Source organism: Thalassophryne amazonica, chromosome 23 (assembly GCF_902500255.1).
Source record: "Thalassophryne amazonica chromosome 23, fThaAma1.1, whole genome shotgun sequence".
Lineage (NCBI taxonomy): Eukaryota > Metazoa > Chordata > Actinopteri > Batrachoidiformes > Batrachoididae > Thalassophryne > Thalassophryne amazonica.
In genome coordinates, this window is record NC_047125.1 from 25,294,677 (window position 1) to 25,322,583 (window position 27,907).

Here is a 27,907-nt window from a genome sequence, read left to right on the forward strand (position 1 = left end):
GAGTAATCAGTAAAGTAACTAAGTTACTTTTTCAAGGAGTAATCAGTAATTGGATTACTTTTTCAAAGTAACTGTGGCAACACTGTAAATATATATATATATATATATATATATATATATATATATATATATATATATATATATATATATATATAAATTTAATAATGAAGTGAGCCGTTTTAGGCAAACTGACTCATGGTTTTCCAACACGATGTTAAATCAGTAACATTGTTGACATGCAATTCTTGGTGCACGTTCACAATCAGCCATGAGATGGTGGATGTGTGGAACTCGTATTATGACAGAAAAATAAAACATAGCTGAACCTCTGGAAACACACACTTGCACCCACTGAGACAATGTAGGTCAATACACTCCTGAGTACTATTGATTTCATGTCAAAGATGTTGCACAAACACAGGTAGCGGCGTGCGCGCAGGATCGGGCTCACTTTCAGTTTACTCTCATATTATTACCAACTTTGACTATTTTCCAAAAATAATGTTTTCTTCACTACAGAGAAATAGAGTGGTTTGTTTAAATATGAGGAATATTTTTAACCTCTGGATGCATATCAGCAGCTTGTTAGCTCAGTTTGTGATGCTATCGCTAGCTCAACTGTAAGTGCTATTGTTGCGTCTTTGCTAGCATTTCATGGTGAGCTCAAATATAGTTTGTAATAATAATAAAACACTTTAAATTGTTGTTACATTTACATTACTGTCAGCACAACTGGTCAGTTGTGTGGAAAAGTATCAGTTTTCTCTGAATTTTTTATTCTCCAAAAAGAAGCGACGTTGCTACACAAAGTGTGATCCACAGGTTCTCCAATCACAGCTGCAAAAGCATACAGAAATAATGAAAAATATTAAAATTACTATAATAATAATTAAATGACTGAGTCAAATGATTCTACTTAAACTTTTACTATTTTTGGGGTTTCTTTTCTTTTATCCCTTTTTTAAAAACAGTTGTGCTTCCACTTCAGATCCAACACTATGCTGTTATTAACATTCTAGGGAGTATGAACCCTGTAATCAAAGACCATCACTGTGGAATTTACACTTAACCTTCCACAGTTCCAATGGAGATGTAAAATAACAGCATATACAAAGACACGTAACATCACAATGAGAAGTACAACATAGTAAAATAAATAAATAAATAAAACCGAGGTACTGCTTCACCTAGTGGGTAAGGACAGGCGCGATTTTGCCATCTTTTGAAAATACACAAAGAATCTTTAGAAATTTTACATTACAAGGCGATTCCACGACCTATAGATAGGTAGATAGCTAGATAGATAGATACATAGATAGATAGATATTACTATCATTACAAGTGCAACAAAATTATCTTCACTCCCAATCACCTCAGATAAAAATCCAGCAATTAATCCACAATTATTACTAGTTGAATGTAATAATGGCACACATCAGAATTAAAACAACCATACATGTACATTTAATTGTTTATGTAAGCTAAACTTTAAGACAGTCCGTCATCCGAAGTGAGGCAGTGTGAGTGTGGAGTGGCCGCAGCAGTATCCCGCACAGCCGCAAGCTCAGGGGGAAATGGAAAGCTGCAGCAGCTGAGCCACGCTGCCTCCTAGAGGGAGAAAGAATTGGCGCTGTGGAGGCTGCGGTAGTCGGAGGGATGGACAGAAACACGGGGGTGTGTGTGCATCCATGTGTGCAGGTGGCTCATATCAGTCTCTGTCCATGTATGCTGGAGTTGCCTTGACAACAGGAAGCTGTGGGGGAGGGCAGATAGATAAGAGGGGAGCCGAATGCTTCACCAAGGCCGATGAGATCCTTCTGGAGGAAAAACGAGCAGGGCATTTTGACTTTGGTAGCTGATAAGCTGCCATGTTTGGGGTTGGGTAGAGAAACACAGAAATTCCACGGCTCCTCTGACAGTCTGAATCCAGTTTATGAGTATTCCCTGGTCTCCAACATGTTCCCTTGCAAGGCGGACACGATGGTATCCAACTTGCATTTGATTTCAAAAGTTAATCCAATCTGAGATTGTACCGCTTTGCCTACCTCATTAATCATGATGGACAGGTGTGGGGTTGTGGTTCTGGTAGCAGCTGTCTTGCCAATTTTCTGTAAAGTCAGGGCAGCGCATAAACCAATAAGCACCAGCCCTCCTGCCATAAAAACAAAAATAAATCCTTGATGTCTTCCACAGAGAGTCGTGCCAAGCACGCAATGCGCCACTTCTCCCAGGCATCAAGAACATAGCCCGCAAGATAAGTTCCATTTGGGCATGCAGGGTCCCCCAGCCCTGATTTCCTTGTTGAAAAAATGGTGTCAATAGTGTTGAGAGACCAGCTAATTAATTCCATTGTTATTCCAAATGTAGTTTGAAGAATTCAGTCTGGTGAAGTTGGGACCTTTGAAGGAGAGAGACAAAACAGGAGGAGGCGAGGAGAAAGGAGGCGGCATGACCACCCTTGCCGGAGTCCCAAGACTATTTGTTGCAAATTGCAGTAGAAAGCTAATTTTGACTTTTGACCCCAACGACCTTGACCACAATGATAACCTTCGGTAAATTTGACCTCACCTGCGAAATTCCATGTGTACACCAAATCTGGGGGACCTAAGAGTGAAAAATTCAAATTATGTGATGGTTGTGTTGGGGACATAAATTTAAATCTTTGACCCCAGTGACCTTGTCTTTTGCCAAAACAAACCAAACACAAACCATTTCCCAACTCCGTGTTTATCCAAATATGAGGTTTGGTGGAACTCAGACCAAGTATCCGGCAGGAACAGGCGAACAAAGGGCCAGACGAGGCTTTCTCAAATTATAATATGATTTATTAACAAATTATGAGTTGAAATAATTACTTGACTTTCCTGTCTGGAGTTATTCGAGCTGAGGAAATGCTGATGAATGTGGGAGGCGATAATGACTCCATTTTCTGAAGGGAACATTGTGGGGGTTTTTTCTGCTTGTAGAGTATGTAAATCTGTTTGATCTTTTCAGTGGATAAATATCCCAAAGTGTCGCAGAGAGGTCGACTTTATGAACCTCACAATGACTCGTCCGTGACATTCGCTGTCGCCTGGTTTAATCGTTTTAATGTTGCGTGGCTCAGTATGCCTTTAGTGAAGTGAAATAAATAAATGTCTTTTTTTCCCCCACTTTAAATTTGCCACATATTGAATATTAAACCATTCCTGCTCAATTTAAGCTAAGAACTTCCCAACAAAACTGTGGTTTTACAGTCTAATATATGTAAGTCTGCAAATATATAAAGCTACCTTTCATCTCGAAATATTTTTCCAGTGATATGATGATATCTTTTAGGAAATCTGCAATTCATAAATATATGATTGTTGTGATAAAAAGGACAAAAATCAGATTAAAGTAGTCAGCCAGCGCGCATGTGAATGAGCAGGTCTGCAAAATTGCAGTGTATAGCTGTGCAAAAAGTGCATGTGTTCTGTTAGATGCAGGTGAGAAAAAGTGAGTCTTCTATATCTGGCTTATGTTTGCATCTTTAATCACACAGAAATGATAATAAAATCATCACCAGTTCATAAAACAGTCAGTCTAAGAGCATGAGCTCAAAAATGGCCACATTAAGGATATTTTGCACAATAAGTCGAAATTTTCATGACAGGTCCAACAAAATGTGGAGAATCACACCCTAAAAGTCCCAAAAGATCTCCCCTGTGGTCTTTTTCAAAATCCAAGATGATGTCCAATATGACCGTCACTTTTTCTTTCTTTTTATTTGAGCCTTCTGTAAATTTCCTCAACTATTCTCTTCAGTGCTATAAACATTGGTGATAGTGTGAAGAAATAATCTAAAGGGCAATTTACATGAACAAGTGAGTTCAATTTAAAAATTGTAAATAAAATGGCAGCCATTTTGGATTCCAATATGGCCACCATCTTAGTTGCAGACATTTCCAATATTTTAAACCTCTAGAGAATCATTGTAAAGTGTCTCCTGTGCCTTAATACATACATTTAGACACTTAAATTAGGTGTTTACCTTAACAGAAGGAAATATATGTAAAAATAAGTAAAATGGCAGACATTTTGGACACCATCTTTGATTCTGAAAAAGCCACAATGAGGATTTATGAAAACCTTTAGTATGTGATTCTGCACGTTTTTTTTTTTTTTCCTCTCTCTCTTTTGGATCCATCCTGAAAATGTTAGCTTGCTCTACAAAATTTCCTCTTTTTTTTAAATAGTAAATATCTTTGACGACAATCTACAATAGTCTTTTCAATGCAACAGTGTCCTCTAGTGGCCACCAAGGCCAGTGTTCAATCACCAGGCAGTTACTTCAGGTTATTTTTGCATGGTTAGAGATGACACTATGCTCCCAAACTGGAGGATCGCTGGTACTCACCTGCAGTTACTGTGATTTCAAAATGTTATCGTTGAATATGCAACAGATTTGAGATAATTACTTTGCGGACCCACTCGCTCATTGACTGCATAAATATTCAGAGTTCATGCCACATTTCTGATGCAAAAACCTTCATGTGGAATCTAATTTGAGGTATTACGCAAGGTTAGTATTCTCACTTTTGTTTTTTTTAACAAAGAAAATTTTCTTTAGCATCTCTCAACCTCACGGCTTTAATCTGCTTTGACAGAAAGTCAGGGAAAGGGGGATGCTAGGAAATTTTATGAAGAACCTACGCTTTCCTGTTAATCACGTAAGTACAAGGCCGAGAATTCTGAGCAGAGCCGGGACTGGACTATTCCAGCAGGTTACAGAATCAGCTGATAATGTAGCCTTACAGGATTGTACCACGATTACCCCTCTGGCTAATTCGCGATATCAACCCTATTTCTCACTTTCACAAATGTGTATCCCGGGAAACATTGAAAAAGCCAAGATGGTCCGGGTGGGAATCCGTGACATCTGATCACTCTGTTGAACTCTTATATTAGTTATGACAGGATTTTCTATGAGCTCAACAATTCCTTTTTTTTTTTTCCATGCAGTGACATCACCACAAGTTTATTCTGGAAATGCCAAGGTTGTGGTAAGGTTCTACTCTGAGTGTGCTCCTGTTGTTTTTGTACATCCACGTGACATAGTGCAGATCTGGTGCATTATGTCCTCAAACCGTGTGCTTGATAGATCACATTCACGGGCAACTATGATCTTCACACCACAGTTTGTCATGGATACAAGCTGTAACCTTCTAAGACGCTTTGGATTTTTGGACTGATCAGATATTTAAGGGAAGCACAAGTTTTAAGCTGTAGTTTGATGGGAAAGAAGTTGGGGCCACCAATACCTAGACCTGGGATCAATTGCCAGTCCACAGTGGAGACACTTCATCAACATGATCCCAGTCTACCCAACTGTCAACGGGTTCCATCCTCATGGAATAGGAACACATCAAGGGGGTGTCATAGACTTACATCCACTTCACACTCCAGAATCCAGAGATATGCACCGACTCCAAGGGGCCACACGGCCTATATAGGACTTCCGATGACAACTATCAGTGATTTTTACCTCGTAAATAACATTAGACAGTTGAAATCGTATGACACATTTTGTTTCCTCTTGTGTCCGCAGGCACGCTGGAGTGAGCCATATTGTTTTCCCAAAGATTGACTCATATCTCCCGTCTGAAGGGTGTTTTACAGATGGAAGAGACAAAATGGGAATCAAAATCTCTGACAATACCAGCCGTGCCATTGGACCGGAGAGGCCGGCTCAATCCTAACTCAATCGCGGATCATTGACAATTGTCACTCCATCAGCCCCTTTAGTCTTTCCACCCCTCTCAATTCATTACAAGTGAATGGGCGTTTATTGGCGCGACCAATTTTAACAGCGACTCGGGGAGCGCATGGAAGCGACAACAAGCAACTTAAGAGGGGGATCGACAGGTGACTTGAGGCCAAAAACCAGCGCAAAACAAACATAGCCAGATGACGATGAGAGAGATTTGTCGCCACGCCGCCCTGTCCGACGCATCTCTTTCATCATCTCTTCAGTTTTTTGTTTTTTTTGACTCAGCTTGTTTATTTGCTCTGATCGTCCACCTTTAATCTCGGATGTTGTTGGATTGTCACGTCCTCATCTTCTTACCTTGCTACTCGTGCAATCAGTGCTAACGTACAAACTTAATTATGCAAAAAAATTTACTAAAATAAATAAATACTGGGACACATTATCTTATATCTGTATTTAAAATGGTCAGAAAGTAGCTGGACACTCCCCCCCGCTGTAAAGTCGGACATTTTAACATGAGGCTCTAAGGGGGATTGACATGCTTTTGGAGTCAGCCCCAAGTGGCCATTTGTGGAATTGCAGATGTCACCGCTCATGTCTTACTATGGCTACACATTTAAAAGGCATGTTAGCATTTAAGCGTTACCTACGTGGAGCAGAATAAAGTTAAAACATAAAGGCACATGACCTTTACACAGATTTTGAGTTTGATCTCGGCTGATTTTATTCGATATATTTTTGTAATTACATCCTGTCAACCTGAAGGTTTCAACAAGGTGAAGCTTTTCATGTCGGCAGCACCTACACGTTATGTAAGAAGAACTTCAATTTGAAACATCTGAGATGAAAAGAAAATCGTGTCCTTTCTGTCTGGATGCATAAGAGTTAAGGAACGTTACATACAAACGTGTGGGGTTTGGAGCACATGACCCTTATAGAGAGCAGTGCAACAGTGACGTAAGGAAGTATTCACTAGGTGGACATTATAATCTTCCTGTCCATGAGGTTTGAATGTGCATGAGTTTAAACTGCACCTGGTCCTTCAGCTGCAGGATTTCTGCTGCTACCTTCCATCAGAAGGTGACACATTATGAAGGGGATTGAGGAAACCTCATTCCTGCAAAAGAAGAAGGCACTGGCATGCACCATGAATATAACGTCTAGAGGGTGGCTACTGGTGCGGTGCCAAGGCATTGCCTACTACATGATGGTGTGCAGGTCCATGCCTGAGAAGACTCATTCTTTCCTGAAGCAAACAGGACCATCTTCAACTCAGGAGGATCCTTGGATACCATTTGATTGACTGTCCATCAAACAAACCATTAGTACAGTAGACTCAACGGAGCGTGCTACTTGCAATGCAAGCCAACATCCGCTACAACTTCATGGTTGTGTGGCGCACCGCCAGACACACAGGTGCATCAGGGCTGAGGACCGCAGAACCTGGAGAAGGTCAAGGGGAGGCCCATATAACACCTGGCTGTGGCAGATAGACGGCTAATCTTGGAAGGTAGGGATGGGTAGGTTAGCAACTTGGACTTTGGGCAGTTGTGTAGCGGTGGGAGAGTGAACCTGTGGCACAAGTCCATGCTCCCAGACTTGGCCTGGTCATTAGTGTTGGAAGTCCTTTACATGCCCAGAGACCCACTGGTTGCTCCCACATACCAAGACCATCTACGACTCACACCTGGATAGGACACCAGTCCATTGCAGTGACCAGATGTTGATTTTAACCTTAAATCGGTCCACCGCTGACTTTGTAAGGAGAACTTCTATGTTTTTGTGACACCAGCATCTTTGTCCACATTGCAGTTTTCCAACTTGTCCTCCACTCTTTAACAAATGCCCTCAGTTCCATCCTGCTGTTATTTCACCAAAGAAAGATAGATAATCTTCTCTCCCATATCCCTTTTTGGCACACCCCCATCCACCACCACTCGTCTTCCCCCCCCCCCCCCCCATTATCTCCCCTTGGCTCCCATCTCTCCCATCTTCTTAGCTTTGCAAAGATAAGACTTGCTCTCCCCAGCGAGTTCTCCGTGTTGATACTAATGTGTTGCTATCATTGATGATCTGTCAGTCCACCTCTTCCTATTCTGCACCAATCCTCTGATCTTCCTGTGGCACTACTTAAAAAAAAAAGGAAATACTCTTCTGCATAAGCGGTAGCTCAGTGGGATTGGAGTTGGGCTTCCAATAGGTAGACCTGAGTTTGATTTCTGGGTTTGTGCTCAAGTAGGCCAAGCTGTAAGTGGGCACGTGCCAGCCTTAAATGGCATTTGTGCCCCATCCCAGTGGAGTTATAGGAGATACAAATCCGGGAATGACCGTCTGCACGGCGTACCTCAGGGCCTGTATTGGACTTCCATGATAAATGCAAAGCTTGATCATGATAATGAACATAGTACGAGTGACAAGCGGTGTCCACTCGTAAAACTACTGTGAGGCAGCAAACATGACATTTATTGATATTTGATGGATCTCATCACTTTGGATCACTTTCGTACAAAAGCAACAAACGTTAGATGTCTTTAATTATTGTAAAGGGGCTTAAATACTCAAAAACAAGGTAGATTTAGCTTTTTAACAAAGGAAGAAATGTCAATTTTGAAAATTATACATAGAAATTGGTCAGATTGGTCACATTTGCCAATCTGTCCATCTTTGATCAAGTCTTAGAGTTTTGATCTGAGATTTATTCCCACCTTGTTCACTACAAACCACCACAAACTGTTCTCCAGCTTGTTGGTACATGTCCAGATGCTCTGCAACCATTTCCTGGAGGGGGCCAGGTTCCAAAAAGACCCTGTCCAGGATTGGTCCTACATTTAGTGGCGTTGACACAGTCAACAGTAGACAGACGGGAACTTAATGTTGTGATGTTCATTCTACCAAACATCATGTAGGACATCAGGATCCTCTTTAGAGGATCGATGAGCTCAGTCAAACAGTCCTGAATATCAAAAAATGAAGGCATTGGTTGGTCTTTGTTGTGGAGGTGCCACATGTCACCGCTTCCGCCGTGTTACATCCGGTCGGTACAGGTGGTGCTGATCTCCAGATTCTGGAGCGTGACGCAGATGAGAGTGTTTGTGGGACACCAATCTGATGCAGGTTGCTTTCTAAGCCAAGAGTGGTGGCCATTAAGAACTGGGTGGACAGAGACAAAACAGACAAAATGTCTTCAACCCCAAGTCCTTATTCTCCGAGCTACCTAGTCAGTGGATAAGGAGTTTGACTCACTGAATGCCTGGATTTTAGTCTTGATCCAGGATAATCACTTCATGAAAAGGAGTCACCAAAAACAGAACAGCCCTGAGTGCAGGGCAAAAATATAAAACGACCGTATCTCTACATGGGTGATTCTTTAACTACGGGCACTATTGGCCTTGTAAATGTAATTTCCACCACACCATTGCCTTACAATATAAAGCGCCTTGGGGCAACTGTTTGTTGTGATTTGGCGCTATATACATGTGCTCTGATGTCACTGTTTATCTCCATAGAAACTACCCAAACAATCTTTCATACAAACTGTTTAAGGGGACATTACAGTGTTGTGGTGGAAATTACGGCAATAGTGTGGGACAACTACATTTTGTTTTAAAAAATCACAACAGTTGTATGACACTGAATACCCCAATTATGTTTTGATTATTTTACTGATATTTTATTCAGATATTTTAAAACATTAGAAAAAAAACAAAAGTCTGGGTGTGGGACAAGCACAAAACGGCAATATTTGCATATAATGATGCTGAGAAAAGGTGAAAAAGTCATCATAGACTACTAGAACAAATTTCTTAATACACTTTCATTGTAAAGATAACTATAAAAGTGTGAAATTTCCCCTTTTTTATGTTTTTCATACAATATGATCAAAGGACATAATAAGTGCCCATAGTCTAAGAATCACCCACATATTGATTAAATAACTGTGATATCATCCAGGACATTATTATCTTGGAATTTTTCTTTTATGAGTTTTTAATCTAAAAAAGGGGGACACCAAACCCCACCAAACGTGTGACAATTTGCGGTTAAAAAAAATAAACAAATCACTTTAACTAATTTATCTGAATTTATTTCTGATTTGACGGGCACAGGGTAAAATGACCCCCCCCAGAGACCAGCATCTTAAACACTCGGTACGGCTGCAGAGAGCGTGCCAAAGATGTGGTGTTGAATGTAACGCGTGGTTCCTAAACTGCTAATTTATTCAATAAATAAAACTCCAGTTGTGTTGTGAAGATCAAATTTAGATGAACAATAAAGTAACAGTCATCAATTATTTGCTTTATGTTTGTTTCGCGCTCGAGTCCTAGTATAATCCAGCGAGCCCATGCAAAAAATGTTTAACATGACTTAGCTCAATAGTGGATTTTATGTATTCCCCTTGTTAGGAAATTTAAACATCAACCCTCATGTCACATGTTGGTGACCCCTTTTCATGAAATGACCCGACCCCAGCCAGGAAATGCCACACGGGTTTCACTGTTGTTTGTTAGAACTGCAGCATCAGACGCATCTCTTTTGCACGGCTCGGATATATACGGATCCACTGGGAATATTCTCGTGCCTGTACACTTAAGTCCAAACCAAAGTACTTTTACTTCCTCACATTACAACCTCGCATCATCGTAAACGGTTTGATCCCCACAGTATCATAAATGTACATATTCGCAGCCTTAAAAACACCCGCGGGAGTCCGAGCTTATGTCCCGGCACGGTTTAATGCTGCGCTCTGTGCAAAAAGCGACACGCTGGAATGACTTCGGTCGTCGAAAGACAGTGTAATTTTGCTGTCTATTATTTAAAGTGAAGTAGATGTTTAGTCACTGCTCTCAGATACACTCACAGTGATTTTCTTAGACTGTGATGTCATCTTTGTCTCAGCCTTGTCCCCTCCCTTGTTCAGCCGTTTTCCAAGGAAAAGCAATCAATCAGGTAATTGATTCAATCCAAGAAATACTAATATTTAAAAAAAAAAGTGGCATTAATAATCATTTCAAAAATAACTGAGAAAATGAGAAAAGAGAAGAATGGCTGCCAAAGAAGGTGCTGTGTGGAATGCCATCAAGACAATATCACAATTATTCAGAAGTTCTAGGATTGTGTGACAGTGACTGGAGAAACTGTGCATAGTGCAACTTTTGACCGTTGAATCCTCACTTATATGACTTCACAGGGGAATTGAATGCTGTTGACACGGATTTTCTTCAAAATCTGTAGGGTGAATCTATTTGGAGCAGGAATTTCTCAAAAACTGATTGTCTGTGCAAGACAATGACAAGTGAGGGAAGCCACCAAGACACCTGGACAATTCCAAAGGAGTTATTGGCTTGTTCACAGGTTACACAGCTTCACAGTGGAGTGAAACATAGAAGGATTTCATTTTAAAGAAGTCATTAAGTTTTAGCTAGTTTTGGCCACCTCTATTGTCATATTTATTTGTCGAGTTGCTAGGTAGCCTAGGACGGCCCTTTTTGAATGTTGTAGTTTGATGATGAACCATATGTTTGTCATTTTTACAGGTAACTGTACATATAAAGGTGTTGTAACGCCACCCCGATGCTACAGTGGCCTCTAGGGGAACTTTCCACTAGTCCTAGGTTCCGCTAGTCCTTGCCCTAGTATTAACGAGAGCATGTTGAAGTTCTTTATTTATGCTAGGCTATATGTTGCACTAAAGTAGGTTAAGTAGTAATACAAAAGTGTGAGAGTTAAAAAAAAACATTAAATTATGGTGAATTACCATTATTTGTTGATTTTCAATTCAACATATTTATAGGCAACAGTACAATTAAAGGTGATTAATGGTTTATGTCAACAGAATCAGTTAATTTTTTGTAAATCGAACAAAACTGGATCTGGTTTGTTAGCTATTTGAAAGAATTACATTTATTTGTAAACTTTAAAATCAGTTTGGGGTTGTAATATACATCATCAAATAATATAAAAGAGGTTAGGACCAGTGGACCCTAGGACCAGTGGACCCTAAGACTAGTGAACCCTAGGACAAGTGGACTCTAGGACCAGTGGGCCCTAAGACCAGTGGGCTCTTGGGCTTGTGGACCCTAGGACTTGTGGACCCTAGGACTAGTGGACCATTCCTGGCATCTCGAGTGCAGTTTATTAAGAGAATGCATCTTATTGCACCAACACATCCACCGTAAACGGCGGCTTTTTGGTTCCGGCCTTTTATAGTAAACCATTACAGCTTCACTCCAGTTTATTCACGCTGGCATTTTACACCAATGTGGAAATCAGTGTGCCGTCGAAGCACCAACATCCAGCTGACAGCTGCATGAAGTGACCCAAATAAGGCAGTGCAGTTGTGTTTGGACGGCGCACCACCAGATCCACAATAACGTTTCTCCGAAAAGCACTGCAGAATCTGCCCTCATAGAAGACGACAAGACGAATGCTTGGTAAATTGTTTTCTCAAAGGCTTTAACTGCAGACTCACATGACGGAACGCAGCGTTGACTCAGTCAAGTCTGACACGATCCAAATACTTTAGTTTTTGCTGTACTTGCTGTTGTCTTGTATGTCCGCGGATTGCAAAACTGGGCAGAAGCACTTTATGCAATATACTGCAATAATCCCCGTGTATAAATACACCTTAATCAAGTCAAAACTACCCAAAATAAAAAATACTTCAAATACGTGTTTTTACAGTAAATCAAGTTAATGAAGTCTAGAAAATCTCCCAAGTGACAATATCCAGCTATTTTAGCAAGTTTCTTCATATTATCATATTATTTACAAAGTATTAAGTTGATCAGTCTTTATATATGAGTAATATCTTGTATAAATGGCTTGGTGCTAGCTTGACGTTAGGTGAGCGAATTATAATGTGCTTTTAAAAAGTACATACTTGTGGTTGTTGAGGACCTGAGCGAGCGGAGCGCCTTAAACCAGGGTCTGAAAACAGATTTCACTGTTCACGTCTCTTGGAACACTCACTAGTGTCACATGATGTGATGATCAAGGGCTAATGTTAGCATGAATACTTGTTAGTGTCACATGATGTGATGATCAAGGGCTAATGTTAGCATGAATACTTGTTAGTGTCACATGATGTGATGATCAAGGGCTAATGTTAGCATGAAAACTTGCTAGTGTCACATGATGTGATGCTAATGGGCTAAGGTTAGCATGAAAACTTGCTAGTGTCACATGATGTGATGCTAATGGGCTAATGTTAGCATGGAAACTTGCTACTGTCACATGATGTGATGCTAACAGGCTAATGATAGCATGAAAACTTGCTAGTGTCACATGATGTGATGCTAACAGGCTAATGATAGCATGAAAACTTGCTAGTGTCACATGATGTGATGCTAACAGGCTAATGATAGCATAAAAACTTGCTAGTGTCACATGATGTGATGATCAAGGGCTAATGTTAGCATGAAAATGTGCTAGTGTCACATGATGTGATGCTAACAGGCTAATATTAGCATGAAAATTTGCTAGTATCACATGATGTGATGCTAACAGGCTAATGATATCATGAAAACTTGCGAGTGTCACATGATGTGATGCCCTTTATCATCACATCATGTGACACTAGCACGTTTTCATGCTAACATTAGCCCTTGATCATCACATCATGTGACAGTAGCAAGTTTTCATGCTAACATTAGCCCTTTAATATCACATCATGTGACACTAGCACATTTTCATGCTAACATTAGCCCTTGATCATCACATCATGTGACACTAGCACGTTTTCATGCTAACATTAGCCCTTTAGCATCACATCATGTGAAACTACCAAGTTTTCGTGCTAACATTGGCTCGTTAGCATCACATTGTGAAAGTAGCAAGTTTTCATGCTAACAGGCTAATGATAGCATGAAAACGTGCTTTTACATGATGTGATGCTAATGAGCCAATGTTAGCATGAAAACGTGCTACTTTCACAATGTGATGCTAATGAGTCAATGTTAGCATGAAAACATGCTACTTTCACAATGTGATGCTAACGAGCCAATGTAGCATGAGAAAATTGGTAGTTTCACATGATGTGATGCTAATGGGCTAATGTTAGCATGGAAACTTGCTAGTGTCACATGATGTGATGATCAAGGGCTAATGTTAGCATGAAAATGTGCTAGTGTCACATGATGTGATGCTAACAGGCTAATATTAGCATGAAAATTTGCTAGTATCACATGATGTGATGCTAACAGGCTAATGATATCATGAAAACTTGCGAGTGTCACATGATGTGATGCCCTTTATCATCACATCATGTGACACTAGCACGTTTTCATGCTAACATTAGCCCTTGATCATCGCATCATGTGACAGTAGCAAGTATTCATGCTAACATTAGCCCTTGATCATCACATCATGTGACAGTAGCAAGTTTTCATGCTAACATTAGCCCTTTATTATCACATCATGTGACACTAGCACGTTTTCATGCTAACATTAGCCCTTGATCATCACATCATGTGACACTAGCACGTTTTCATGCTAACATTAGCCCTTTAGCATCACATCATGTGAAACTACCAAGTTTTCATGCTAACATTGGCTCGTTAGCATCACATTGTGAAAGTAGCAAGTTTTCATGCTAACAGGCTAATGATAGCATGAAAACGTGCTACTTTTACATGATGTGATGCTAATGAGCCAATGTTAGCATGAAAACGTGCTACTTTCACAATGTGATGCTAATGAGCCAATGTTAGCATGAAAACATGCTACTTTCACAATGTGATGCTAACGAGCCAATGTAGCATGAGAAAATTGGTAGTTTCACATGATGTGATGCTAATGGGCTAATGTTAGCATGGAAACTTGCTAGTGTCACATGATGTGATGCTAACGGGCTAATATTAGCATGAAAACTTGCGACTGTTACATGATGTGATGCTAACGGGCTAATATTAGCATGAAAACTTGCTAGTATCACATGATGTGATGCTAATGAGCTAATGTTAGCATAAAACCTGCTAGTTTCACATGATGTGATGCTAACAGGCTAATGATAGTATGGAAACTTACTACTGTCACATGATGTAATGCTAACGAGCATGCGATTAAAATCAAGGTTAAATGTAGTGAAAAATTAAACGAGTTAAAAATCAAATATCATCGAGCCTGGCAGACTGGACGAGACGGCCTACGGGTCAGGAAGTCCTCCAAACCCCACCCTACGCTCCACTGGCCAAAGACGCACCGCGTTTGGACGTATTGTGCAGATTTAAAAAATTTTTTTGTTGTTCTATTTGCACCCAGTCAGCGCGGTCGGAGATATGACGGCTCATTTTCTTCCCTTCATAAGAAGCGATTTGCTGCTGTCCATTCGCGCGTGTCGTGAAAAACAGACTGAAGCTCTGCAGATCGATTCCTTTGACCGAGTCCAACTTAAAGCTACACTATGTAGGATTTAAATATAGCTTTCAGAACCATCTGTTTATTACTGCATTATTACCTGCAGCAGTGACTAACTGATTTTTATTACTATAATTGGGATTATTATTATCATGAATATCATTTATTACAACTTTTTTTTCTCCCCTAAAATTTGCTGGAGCTCAGAAACCACATCCGGTTTAGCACATCTGTGCAAAATCACCACCACCATTCAGATCTGATAAATTACTGTGATTGACCTCATGGAGGCGCTATAATAATTACATTTGTGTTTTTGGCCAATAACCTCTGAACTCCAAGTCGTGCAATCAAGATTCTTTCTGTGGAAGCTGCCAAGACAACACTGGTGTTATAGGCTTCTTTGTAAAACAGTCAAGCCACAGTTTGCCAGAAGGCACATGGGAGAATTGTGCCTAGGTTTGATCCGTTTCTTTCTCCGTGCCACTCCACTGTGAAGCTACAGTGGTAGAAAAGATGACAGGTGCACAATATGTACAGTTTCTCCAACCACGTTCATGAAAGACCAACTCCTTCAGTGATATCATGGCTCTCTTGTTGGCTTCCCTCACTTGTCTCTTTAATGCAAAGTCAGCTTTTGAGAACTGCAGATAACCCTATGAATTTCAGCCAGCAGAGTTTTTTTTTTTAATACTAGGATTTCTGCTGTACAATTATTCCACCCTGAAAATTAAGGGCAAGGACACAAAGTAAGACCGTTCGGCTGTTCCCTTGTTTTCACTCGGGGTCACCACAGCAGATCCTCATTGGATCTGCATGTTTTTATGGTGGAAGCCAGGTCTGACGCAACTCCACATTATATGGAGAAATGGGCAGGGGTGGGATTTGAACCAGGAACCTTCTGCACCAAAACCAAGCACCACCACCTCTGCTTACATACAGCCATGACACGAGCGGATTTAAATTTCTGACTGAATGTATGCATCCAAATACGTTGGTGTATTAGCGCTGGCGAGTGTGTAGTGGTCTAGATCTTGCGATCAGGCGTACGGGAGCGTGTCTGGCCTTGTGAGGGAATTGCCCACCTCACAGCTGCCTCTCTCGTCACGCTCGAACGCCCTCTGTGATGAATTACTGCTCGAAGCTCGTCGAGCTTTTTATCTGTAATGAGAAGACCCCCCCCCCCCCCCCTTTATTTTTTAAAGATTAATTGTAAGCAACTTTTTTAAACTGCTTTTTCTCAGGACACAGAACACTTTATTTGTGATTATTTCTCTGAGTGTCGAAGCTCCAGCACTTGATTGTGATGTTTAGAGTCTTATATAGTCAAAAAAATGTAAGTCTTAAATTGGGGTGGGGGGCGGCTCAGTTTGAATTGCATGGTGCATCAAATTGTTCTTTCTACAGCAAAAAATTCAAAAAGTAATCTGTATTAAAGCATTGCCATCACATGGATGGAGATTTATTTGATTTTTACTGTGGCAGACATTCAAAGCCACGTTTTACATAATTTATGACACAGAGGTTATATTTACACACAAACGAAACTGAGTCTGCCGCTAGCTACCAGCCTATGATGTCACCACACTAACGTCCATGAAATGTCTTGTAAATCACTCCAAAGGTTTTTTCAAGTTCCAAAAACAGCCTTTACCGTTTTAGAAGTGTTTATTTCTTGCTGTCTTTTACATAATATATGACAAAGATGTTATATTTACATACAAACAAAACAGTTTGCAATTAGCTAGACCAGCCTGTGATGTCACCATGCTAACATCCATAAAATGTCTTGTAAATCACTTCAGAGGTCTTATGAAGTTCCAAAAACAGCCTTTTCAGTTAGAAGTGTTTATTTCTTGCTAGCTTTTAAATAATATATGACAAAGAGGTTATATTTACACACAAACAAAACAGAGTTCGCAGTTAGCTACCAGCCTGTGATGTCACCACACTAACATCCATAAAATGTCTTGAAAATCAATTCAGAGGTGTCCTCAAGCTCCAAAAACAGCCTTTTCAGTTTTAGAAGTGTTTCTTTCTCGTTAAATTTTACATAATATATGCCAAAAAGCACTGATATTTATACACAAATGAAACAGTTTGCAGTTAGCTACCAGCCTGTGACGTCACCACAATAACATCCATAAAATGTCTTGTAAATCACTTCAGAGGTGTTATCAAGTTCCAAAAACAGTCTTTTCAGTTTTAGAAGTGTTTATTTCTCGCTACATTTTACATATTATATGACAAAGAGGTTATACGAGGGCTGTCAATAAAGTATAGGTCCTTTTTATTTTTTTCAAAAACTATATGGATTTCATTCATATGTTTTTACATCAGACATGCTTGAGCCCTCGTGCGCATGCGTGAGTTTTTCCACGCCTGTCGGTGACGTCATTCGCCTGTGAGCACTCCTTGTGGGAGGAGTCGTCCAGCCCCTCGTTGGAATTCCTTTGTCTGAGAAGTTGCTGAGAGACTAGCGCTTTGTTTGATCAAAATTTTTTCTAAACCTGTGAGACACATCGAAGTGGACACGGTTCGAAAAATTAAGCTGGTTTTCGGTGAAAATTTTAACAGCTGATGAGAGATTTTGAGGTGATACTGTCACTTTAAGGACTTCCCACGGAGCGAGACGTCGCGCAGCGCTCTCAGTCGCCGTCGTCAGCCTGTTTCAAACTGAAAACCTCCACATTTCAGGCTCTATTGATCCAGGACGTCGTGAGAGAACAGAGAAGTTTCAGAAGAAGTCGGTTTCAGCATTTTATCCGGATATTCCACTGTTAAAGGAGATTTTTTAATGAAAGGACGCAGCTGGCGCGGTGCGGCGGCACAGGAAAAACACCTCCGTGTTGATAACCATTTGTAAAATCCAGGCGGCTTTTGATGGCTTTCAGTGGAGTGAGTATATGAGAAATTGTTTAACAGGCAGGACATGTTCCAACTTGTCCTTAAGGCTTCCAACAGAGGTGTTTTTCCTGTGGCAGAGCGTCGCGGCGGCTGCGAGCCGACGCTGCAATCCGCCCGCACGTCTTTCATTAAAAAAATCTCCTTTAACAGTGGAATATCCGGATAAAATGCTGAAACCGACTTCTTCTGAAACTTCTCTGTTCTCTCACGACGTCCTGGATCAATAGAGCCTGAAATGTGGAGGTTTTCAGCTTGAAACAGGCTGACGACGGCGCCTGAGAGCGCTGCGCGACGTCTCGCACCGTGGGAAGTCCTTAAAGCGACAGAATCACCTCAAAATCTCCGGTGGCCATATTTGATAGCCTCGGGTAAAAAGGGGGCCTCAAGGACAATCTTCTAGATGGCATCCAAAATAGCTGCTATTTTTAAATAAACTCAAGAAACAACATACAAACAAACTTAAGGTCCAAAAATATATCAAGAGAAGAAACTTTTAAGTAACAGGGGATACACATGGCCCAAATGTTGTCATCACAATTTTTATCTTCAAAGTGCCATCCAACATTTTTTGGTGGCCATTTTGGCAACCACTTTGACATCCATCGACCCCTCTGCTGGGTAAAAGCAGAAACGTATTTCCAACTTGTCCACAAGCCCAAAAACACTCCTAATTTTATGCCCAGAAGAGTGCAGTCCTATGAACAATTACAAGCGTAAAACCTCCAGACCTCTTGTAAAAACTCACATTTGGGGACGCCAACCCCCAAGCCACCACCACCAGTTTGATATAACTCATCAATTTAAGATATTCTAAGCCACAAAGCTATAAATAATTAGTGGTGACTTTGCGTAACTGCCAACATTTATGTAGGTCCATGGCCAGGCTAGCACAGACTGCTAACAGTAGCTAGCTGCTATAGACACAACCATGTTGTTCTTTCTGGTATAAATTGTGGAATACACAATTATGCATCACAATTGTATGGACAGGCTTGATTTTTAATGATGTGTTTTACAACTCGTAAAACAGTCAAGCTATCCTTGAAGTGATTGCCCCAGACTTTCAGACTCATTTTTGTCTGGTATTGAGTATTTGGGAATTTTGGTTCTCCATGGTATTCTGCCATATTTTAGCCATAACATGTAGGTTCTGTTGTGAAAGTGTTGGAACACGGACCCACAACAGGGGGCGCAATGAACGGACAATGGAGAAGGTAAATAACAAGATTTACTTCTGTGAAACAGGCACAATTAATATAACAAACACAATTTGGGGTCGAATCCGCTGGTGTCGTGTGGGCAGGCTCGAAGGTAGGAGACGTCCGTCTCAGTCGAACCGGAACCACCCAGATCTCCTCTGCCACCGAACCCTGGAAATACTGGAACCGCCAAGTCCCGAATTCCCAGGTGGCCACTGCCTCCGCTCGTCGGATCCGGTACTGCTGGCAGGAGAGAGCGACAACACACAGGCGTGGATGACCGCACCCAGTAACGGAGAGGGGAGAAGCCGCCTCCACCTCTTGTCAAAGAACAGCAGGAAGGTGAGTACTTATCCAAAACAGTGAAGCTATCTGTAGTCACCAGTCCTGAAAAGGTTTAATAGGTTTAGCTGGTTAATATATATAAATGCAGAGAATACTACCTTAGTCTTAGGCGATATCTCGGCACTGAGGTGGAGACGCCGTACTCCTGATATACCTCTGTGCTGAGTGGAACAGCTGTGTCTGGTGATGGGTGACAGCTGTCACCCAGGCTACTCCCATGATGCGGCAGCGCCCTCTGGTGCCTGGAGCCCGCACTCCAGGCAGGGCGCCCTCTGGTGGTGGTGGGCCAGCAGTACCTCCTCTTCAGCGGCCCACACAACAGGTTCAACAGGTTTTGAACCCTTAGCCACAAGCAACAATGAAAAGTTTGATCTCAATGAAACTGAAAGCCTGAGGTTACACAGAATAACACTAATTGGGGCTAAAGAGAAATAAGTAGGATAAAAGACAACTGTACAAAAAAGTATTTTACTCAGATTATATTTCTAACTGGAGGCTAAATATGATGACAGTCCACAGTTTGAGACAATGCCTGCTAAAAAGGAATAGCAAGCAAGTGAAATTCAATTGTCGCGGGAATATGGCTAACACTTATGATAATGTTGTAGAGCTTGAATTTGCCTAATTGTAACACTGGGGGATTAAACTTGGCCTAAATGTGTTTTGCATTTCTTGTTTTTATTTATTTTATTTTTTTTGCTGAACATTTTGATACTTTTATGTTTGACTTTTAAGTGCGTAGGCATTGAAACGATAAAGGACCAATTATTGGCATGTCAGCCGAGATGGCGTTGGGGAAAGGGCACCTTTCATCCCGAATTGGACTCATTCGAGCTCTGGTTTGACAGGAAAAAAAAAGATGTGAAGGAGCGGAATGAAAGAGGAGAAACCATAGAAACAATCTATAAATTAGAGGAACACAGCTGTAGCTTGAGATGGGAAAGTGAAGGAGAACAATGAAAGGAAGGATGAAGGGCTGCGATCAGGCGTTTGATGAAAGAGGAAGCAAAGTCAAGGCTGACGATTGTGTAAGCAAACTCAAATACAGTCTCGTGCTTCTGCTCGTCAAAAGCTCATCATCCACAATGGGATTTCATTTGACTTTTTAAATGCAACTGAACTTGTTAATTGGTTTGCTTAGACACTCTTGAAGGCTGAACTGTTGTTGACCTTAAAGTTCTGTTTAGGATTTAGGGGAACGCATGTCTAGAAACAGAACATTATTTAATTAGCCTTATCTTTTAAATTACCCAAAATATTTTACAACCCCTGGCAAATATTATGGAATCACCGGCCTCGGAGGATGTTCATTCAGTTTAATTTTGTAGAAAAAAAGCGGATCACAGACATGACACAAAACTATTTCAAATGGCAACTATCTGGCTTTAAGAAACACTATAAGAAATCAGGAAAAATAATTGTGGCAGTCAGTAACGGTGACTTTTTTAGACCAAGCAGAGGGGGAAAAAATATGGACTCACTCAATTCTGAGGAAAAAATTATGGAATCATGAAAAAAAAAAAGAACGCTCCAACACATCACTAGTATTTTGTTGCACCACATCTGGCTTTTATAACAGCTTGCAGTCTCTGAAGCATGGACTTAATGAGTGACAAACAGTACTCTTCATCAATCTGGCTCCAACTTTCTCTGATTGCTGTTGCCAGATCAGCTTTGCAGGTTGGAGCCTTGTCATGGACCATTTTCTTCAACTTCCACCAAAGATTTTCAATTGGATTAAGATCCGGACTATTTGCAGGCCATGACATTGACCCTATGTGTCTTTTTGCAAGGAATGTTTTCACAGTTTTTGCTCTATGGCAAGAGCCATTATCATCTTGAAAAATGATTTCATCATCCCCAAACATCCTTTCAATTGATGGGATAAGAAGAGTGTCCAAAATATCAACGTAAACTTGTGCATTTATTGATGATGTAATGACAGCCATCTCCCCAGTGCCTTTACCTGACATGCAGCCCCATATCATCAATGACTGTGGAAATTTACATGTTCTCTTCAGGCAGTCATCTTTATAAATCTCATAAATCTCATTGGAACGGCACCAAACAAAAGTTCCAGCATCATCACCTTGCCCAATGCAGATTCAAGATTCATCACTGAATATGACTTTCATCCAGTCATCCACAGTCCACGATTGCTTTTCCTTAGCCCATTGTAACCTTGTTTTTTTCTGTTTAGGTGTTAATGATGGCTTTCATTTAGCTTTTCTGTATGTAAATCCCATTTCCTTTAGGTAGTTTCTTACAGTTCGGTCACAGACGTTGACTCCAGTTTCCTCCCATTCGTTCCTCATTTGTTTTGTTGTGCATTTTCGATTTTTGAGATATATTGCTTTAAGTTTTCTGTCTTGACGCTTTGATGTCTTCCTTGGTCTACCAGTATGTTTGCCTTTAACAACCTTCCCATGTTGTTTGTATTTGGTCCAGAGTTTAGACACAGCTGACTGTGAACAACCAACATCTTTTGCAACATTGCGTGATGATTTACCCTCGTTTAAGAGTTTGATGATCCTCTCCTTTGTTTCAATTGATATCTCTCGTGTTGGAGCCATGATTCATGTCAGTCCACTTGGTGCAACAGCTCTCCAAGGTGTGTTCACTCCTTTTTAGATGCAGACTAATGAGCAGATCTGATTTGATGCAGGTGTTACTTTTGGGGATGAAAATTTACAGGGTGATTCCATATTTTTTCCCTCTGCTTGGTCTAAAAAAGTAACCGTTACTGACTGCCACAATTTTTTTTTCCTGATTTCTTATAGTGTTTCTTAAAGCCAGAAAGTTGCCATTTGAAATGACTTTAGTTTTGTGTCATGTCTGTGATCTGCTTTTTTTCTACAAAATTAAACAACTGAATGAACATCCTCCGAGGTCGGTGATTCCATAATTTTTGCCAGGGGTTGTAGGAAAGAGCCCCATTTGACATGTTTTATTGAATTTAATGATGGAGATCTTTTGGCAATAAATGTGAGATGACATCATGCGCAACAGTGACATCATAAAGCATGTGTATTTTTGGTTTGCATTCATGTCTTACGGAAATTTGCGTATTTTAGTAAGAGAATATTTAGAGCGGAATCCTGCAAATGATGATACAAGCATTAAATTTGGCAGACATACTCAGATATTCCTAAATTGAAAAAACCGATGGGCCACTTGAATTTTCAATTGGCGGTCAGGTAGAGGTCAATTGAAGAATTACACAGGGGTCAAAATAAAAAGATGCTCCAATCATATTGAAAACTATACCATATTATTTGCCTGTTCATGAAGATCCCAAAAAGGTATAGTTTGGACTATCTGTGACTGAATGTTACGGAGTTATGGGGTAATAACAACAAGAACGGTGACAAAGGTCAATTTCAGTTTGTACAGGGGTCAAAAGTTAAAGTTGCTCCAATTTTGGTAAAAAGTGATGCAAATTATTAGTTGAGTTAATAGGGTTTTCAGAAGGAATAGTTTGCACCATGTGGCATGCTTAGTTATCATGTTACAGGGTAACATATATCACATGTCATAGAATACAGTGGATGCCGCACATTGTTTGACCTTTACCTTGGAGACCAAACATTCAACACAGTCAAAACTATTCCATTTATTAATCCTATTAGCTCAACCAATAATTTGCATAACCTTTTAACAAAATTGGAGCGACTTTAATTTTTGACCCCTGTACAAACTGAAAGTGACCTTTGACACCATTCTTGCTGTTTTTACCCCATAACTCCAGAACATTCAGTCACAGACAGTCCAAACTATACCTTTTTGGAATCATTATGAGCAGACAAATAATGTGGTGTAGTTTTCAATTTGATTGGAACATTTTTAAATTTTGACCCCTGTGTAATTCTTCAGTTGACCCCTACCTGACTGCCTATTGAAAATTCAAGTGGCCAGTCGGGTTTTTTTCAAAAGAATAATGTCTAAGGTCTATTTCTGCCAAATTAGGTGCTTGTATCACCATTTGAAGGATTGATTCAGTTGTGTGCTGCACTATTTTGGAGCTATGGCACTTGCAGATAATTAAATAAGCTTCTATTTGTAACGGTTCTAACGGTTTTTGCTGTGTTTGAATACAGTAGCCTTTGTTTTACTGTCACTTTATTTGCATGCCCAAGCCAATATATTCTCAACTCAAAGATCATTTTTGACCACGCTTTGTGAATAGACCGAGTGGACAGTCCTCCTACACCACAGGTCATGTCATTGCCACAGGTCATAGGTCAATGTCAAATCAGATGTCATGGTCTATTGGCCACAGTGATATTTACAAACATGCAAAGGCCAGTTTCAGACACACTTGGTAGACGGCAAATTCGGAGGATAAACTCAGTCAACACGCTCGCATTTTAGGTCACGTCAATGGCAAAGGTCAAGAAGGGAAAAATCAGAGGTCATTGTCTGCTTTCTCTGGCAATATCTCCAAAATACAAAGAGCAATTTCAATCAAACTTGGTGGATAAACTCTGTGGCCCACCCCGTCACAACACAGATCGTGTCAAGGTCATAGGTCAAAGGGTGAATCAAAGGTCACCATCTAAAGTACTTTCATGAACATATCTCAGGAACTTGAGATGTCGAATCGTGGTTTGTTCTCCGAGGGCTAACAAATGTATCAGATCTTTGACATCAGTGATGTGACACGATGACAGGGACTCGAACTCTGGTCTGCTTGTTGGTAGTCCAACCCCTATCCCACTGAGCTTCCTGATTATTGTTCTGACCGTAGGCAGTTCATATACAACTGAATTAACCTTCAGCAATGGCAATATGTTGTTATAACAATAGCAGTAAGGCGCTCGTAGCTTCACGCCACGGTGAGTAATGAGACAAAGCTCCAAACCACGAGACTCGACCATATCACAGTGACAAGGCAGACTGCGACTGCTGTTGCAGACGGTACCGTTCTCCATGATTTATGTGCCGCTGTGAACCCAAACACGTGCAGTTAGTCAGAACCATCCTGCTCTTGTTATTCGAAGCCTCCACTGAAACACTGAGCGAGTACAAAGACAGCAAACACTGCAGTTGCTCAGTTATTTACCGCCTGTGCTACAACTTAATACGGGTAGCGCCCCGTGACGACCCGCACCCAGCAGCCACAACAGCAGATCAAAATGCCAAGTCTACCGCTGGGGCGCCTTGCTAGGATAGAGGTTCTTTTATATTCTTGTGTAGTTCCTCATCATCTGAAGTGGGAATTGGAGAGTGACAGGCAGCGGCAGTTTTCGAAGCGAGCATTAGAGATTCGTCTCAGCTGCTGTAGTGTGGCTTTTCTCACCAAAGCGTCCCGCTGGCGTCTGATCTCGCGGCCTCCCCTCATGTATCATTAAGCTAGACTCTCCGTCAGCCACTTGGGGATCATCTCTGACTGAGGCTTCCTTCTCCCTGAGAGTTCATGTGAAAATGCTATAAATGCCGAGTACGCGCCACAACTCCAATTGGAATTGTGCAACTGGCGTGCGCACCCCCCCAGAATGACTCATCCTGTCTTTTTCTTGACACATCCACAAATGTTATGCTGTATCTGCATTTGGAATACACTTTGCCGCAGTGACAGGCTCTCTGACGGCGTGGCGGAGGAAGGCAGGTCCCGCACCCCAGGGTGCCGGATGACGCCCTGCCTGTGGCGTAAATGTTTGCATGGTCAGCTCAACAATTGCACTTTATTTCTGATGTTGTTATGTCTTCCTGTTTTCCGTTTCTTCACCTTTGTAGAATTTTGCAAAACTTTGAAACTGTTAGAATGACCTAAACAGAACGTCACCCCTTTGAGTCTGGTCTGCTTTAGGTTTCTTCCTCAATATCATCAATGGGAGTTTTTCCTTACCACTGTCGGGCTCTAGGGGTTGGTAGGGTTAAACCTTACTCATGTGAAGCACCTTGAGGCAGCTTTGTTGTAATTTGCCGCTGTATAAATAGAAAAAATAATTGAATTGAATCCGAGGAACCACTGGTCGTAATCCTGCTCTCAAATTATTTGTGACACAACATTCTATAAGTTTTAATGGAACACTGGCTGAAATTGAAACATTACCATGGAAATGACCAAGAACAAACTTCATCAACCACTCAGATCTCCCGGACCACAGAAATCTAATGCACAGCTTTTCGGCTAAAATGACCCCAAGTTTCCACATATTTTGGTCCACTTCAACACATTTTTATGATAAAGGCTGTAAAAGTTAATTTTAGTCTTTAAACCTGGTGAAAATACCCCTTTTTATATCTCAGAATTCACTGAGGTGAAAGACAGTTTAAATTATGACGAGACCCTAAATTTCTAAATTATCCATTTTAATGCCCCTCCCCACCCCATCCAGAGATGGGTGTGGTGTCTGTCTGTCTAACCCTCCCATCCTGTGCATCGGCAACATTTCCTGTATATTTGTTTTGTGAATTGTTTTGTACGTTGTGTCGCAAGCATGGCCCAAGCAGTGGGTCACCCCTTTGAGTCTGGTCTGCTTTAGGTTTCTTCCTCAATATCATCAGAGGGAGCTGTTCCTTACCACTGTTGCCTGTGTTCTTGCTCTGGGGGTTGGTAAAGTTAGACCTTACTTGTGTGAAGCACCTTGAGGTAACTTTGTGATTTGGCGCTATATAAATGAAAATAAATTGAAATTGAATTGAAAGTCAGAGTTTGTGTTTTAATGTGTTCAGGGACCCCAAGTTTCTATTCGGTTATGTCTTTTTCTTGAAAAGGACAGGAAATGCCCCCTTTTGACATTAGAGACCTAAGAACTACCTCCTCATTGGATATCAGCAACTACAGAAAGTAAATAGCAGATTGTGTGCTTGAATTACTCAGAAACCCCAAGGTTCTATTTGATCAAATTCAACATTTGTTTCTTGAAAATAGTAAGTAACACCCATTTTACCACTGACCCCATGAACAAGTTCCTCACTGTATATTTAACTACAGAGACTAGAGAACAGATTAAGGGCTCATAAAATTATTCATAGACCACAAGTTTCTATTTAGTCCAGTTGAATATTTTTCATGAAAATCATCATAAATGACTGCTTTGTTATTTGATCTTGAGGAATCCACTGAGGCTGCAATTCGGATTTTAAGGTTGAATGTTGCAGGGACCCCAAGCTTCTGTTTAATTAAATTAGATATTTACCCCAGAAATGGCTGGATACTCTTGTTCTAACTTCCATTACTGCTGAAATAAGTCCTCAGGTTGGCAATTCAAAATATCTTGTGATCAAGATTATGTGAATGGCTTTTAACCCAAATTAAATCAAATTAACCACATGTATCGATGGACTGTAGGGTTCCCTGGACAAGAAGAGTCAAATGTCAATTACTTGAGTGATTGTTTCTCTGTTTTATGTTAAGGGTACTGGGGTTGAAACTCAGATTTCCACCAGGCAATGAATTGTTTTGGTTCCCAAGAAATTGTACCCTCAAGATCACCACATTCTCAATGCTGTGCTTAACCTTCCCATCTACCGTAGCCTTGAGGGTCTTCATGTCCTTGGTACCAATGCCTAATTTGTTTAAGAATATATCTAATGAGTTTATGAGTCATAATGAGTCTGAGTGTGTTTGAGTTTACGGTTGTTTCCCTCTTTCAAGTTGAAGGTACTGCGATCAAGGCTATTTGGGTCAATGCTCAGATTTCCACCAGGCAATGAATTGTGTTGGTTCCCAAGAAATTAGACCCTCAAGATCACCACATCCTCATTAATGCTGTGCCTAACCTACCCATCTACCGTAACCTTGAGGGTCTTCATGTCCATGGTACCAGTGCCTAATTTGTTTAAGAATATATCTAATGAGTTTGAGTATGTTTGAGTTTACATTCATTTCCCTCTTTCAAGGTGAAGGTACTGCGATCAAGGCTATTTGGGTCTACGCTCAGATTTTCACAAGGCAATGAATTGTGTTGGTTCCCAAGAAAATTATACCCTCAAGATCACCACATCCTCATTAATGCTGTGCCTAACCTACCCATCTACCGTAGCCTTGAGGGTCTTCATGTCCATGGTACCAATGCCTAATTTGTTTGTTTTTGAGTCTGTTTGAGTTTACATTCGTTTCTTGCTTTCAAGTTGAAGGTACTGTGATCAAGGCTATTTGGGTCAATGCTCAGATTTCCACCAGGCAATGAATTGGGTTTATCAAATATTCTACCATGAACAATATGACCACATAGTTTGTATATATGGGTGATTCTTAGACTACGGGCACTTATTATGTCCTTTGATCATATTGTATGAAAAACAGAAAAAAGGGGGAATTTCACACTTTTATAGTTATCTTTACAATGAAAATGTGTTACGAAATGTGTTCTAGTAGTCTATGATGACTTTTTCACCTTTTCTCAGCATCATTATATACAAA

The 27,907-nt window shown here is 40.7% G+C and overlaps 1 protein-coding gene across 1 annotated transcript in view; it reads left to right on the forward strand.

Moving 5' to 3' along the window:
* Positions 1 to 27,907, forward strand: part of LOC117505417 (neurexin-2-like) — a 342,446-nt gene that overhangs the window by 51,366 nt on the left and 263,173 nt on the right. The gene's annotated exons all lie outside the window — the stretch shown is intronic.